The sequence below is a fragment of the Sinocyclocheilus rhinocerous genome, unplaced genomic scaffold, assembly GCF_001515625.1.
Source record: "Sinocyclocheilus rhinocerous isolate Xijiao unplaced genomic scaffold, SAMN03320098_v1.1 scaffold1149, whole genome shotgun sequence".
NCBI classification, from domain to species: Eukaryota; Metazoa; Chordata; class Actinopteri; order Cypriniformes; family Cyprinidae; genus Sinocyclocheilus; species Sinocyclocheilus rhinocerous.
The window spans coordinates 708,281-710,075 of record NW_015664180.1 but is presented as its reverse complement, the minus strand read 5'-3'; the positions used below and the strand labels follow the sequence as shown (position 1 = coordinate 710,075).

The following is a 1,795-nucleotide window of genomic DNA, read 5'->3' as shown; positions in this document are numbered from 1 at the left end:
CTTTCTGGTCTTTCTGGTCTTGCAGTAACCCCTTGTACTCATTGGGTTTGAATGATGTGGGTGTTCATTCAGGTGTTGTGTGCAGATCTATCCGTCTCTGTCTGTCTATCTATATATGATTTTAAATGATTTTATATTAGAATATAATATCATATAGAATATATCTATCTTTTTTTATTATGACAATACAAATAATTTAATATTTTTATATTGATTTTTTCTCTGCTTTTTTTTTTTTTTTTTTTTTTTTACAAGTGTGGTCAGCAGATGCACCATTTATAATTCAAACTGTCATGATCTTGCTTAGACCAGGATATTTTCTTAATTTAACATTTTAATGCCAAGGACATGTAAGTAAATAAATATAAATATATATATATATATTTTTTTTTTTGTTGTTGTTGTACAATTATTTGTTTAAAGCTTATTTAGCTTTTATTAAGTTGAATTTATTCCTAACCGCTAATGGGGATATATAATGTGTGTGTGTGTGTGTGTGTATGTATGTGTGTGTATATATGTATGTATATGTGACTAGGAATAAAAGCATAATCAGTAAATGTTTTGTTTTTTTCAATTAGTACATGTTTGAGTGATTGTGAACATTGCCAAAATTATCCAGACAGTGGTTTTTCACTCAAATCTCGGACTCGACTAATTCGTTACAAAAAGAAACAAAACCTGTGGTAATTGAAAACATACTGATGAAAAGACTAAACCAGGTTTTATCAGTGTATTCCTATCATCTTCCTTTTATGCATTTATGTAGAACAAAAAATTACAAATTTACTTGCATTTTTGCTAAATGTGCTAAACCTTTAGCATTGGTGTCATACTCTACCAGTTGAGTTACTAGAACTCGGTCATTCAGTGATTCATTAAAATTTGTAGCCAAACATTGTATGTTGATGTAATACTGTCTGACTATTAAGAAGTGTATTGTGTTTTTATGGTTGCAGTTCCCTTCGCTGCAGTAACCCGTGTCCGGGGCCTCTGTGGTGTTCCTGATGTCCCTCTCCCACCCCTGAAGATCCCAGGTGGGCGAGGGAATGATCAGCGGGATCACAGTCTTTCAGCTAAGCTATTCTATTCTGTGAGTACAGAGGGTTTGGTTCACATCACATGAAAATGTGTTTGTGTGAATGAATGATAACATGAATTTAGATTTGTGAATGCATTTTTTTTTATTTACTAAGTGTCCTTTAACTTAATTCCTCATAAAGAGAATGTGTGCATGATGTATGCTTTATCTCACTGTGCAATGGTCATATCTTATCTGCATATTAATCTCATCACCTGTGGGAATTGACGTTGGACATTTCACCTCGCCTGATTTCTCACGTTAATGATTTAAATGCTACAGTTTGTTAAATGGCTGTGCTGTAGTAATTGTCCTTGACCGCATATAACTGTTTGTTGTTTTTGAAGGATGCTCAGTTACTGGTTCTTGAGGAAGCCCCTCAGTTGAACAGCCGTGTACGTTTTTTGCTCTTTGAGCGGCGCTGCTCTGTGAGCAAGCACTTAGTCTGGAGGGGAGCACTGAAGGGGGCAAACCTTTACATCGAAATCCCCACTGGTGTCCTCCCAGAAGGGAGCAAAGATAGGTTAGTCAAATGAACATTTCTTCATTTTTTTTTTTCTTTTATACCTACAGGAAAAAGTTGTGTGGCTTAAACTGATTGTTCCAAATTTTTTTTTTTTTTTTGGCAACAGTTTTTCACTCTTGCTGGAGTTTGCAGAGGAGAAGTTACAGGTTGATCACGTTTTCATCTGCTTCCATAAGAACCGAGATGAC

The 1,795-nt window shown here is 34.8% G+C and overlaps 1 pseudogene; it reads left to right on the top strand.

Annotated features, from left to right (window-relative positions):
• Positions 1-1,795, top strand: part of LOC107729698 (ornithine decarboxylase antizyme 1-like) — a 6,767-nt pseudogene that overhangs the window by 4,175 nt on the left and 797 nt on the right.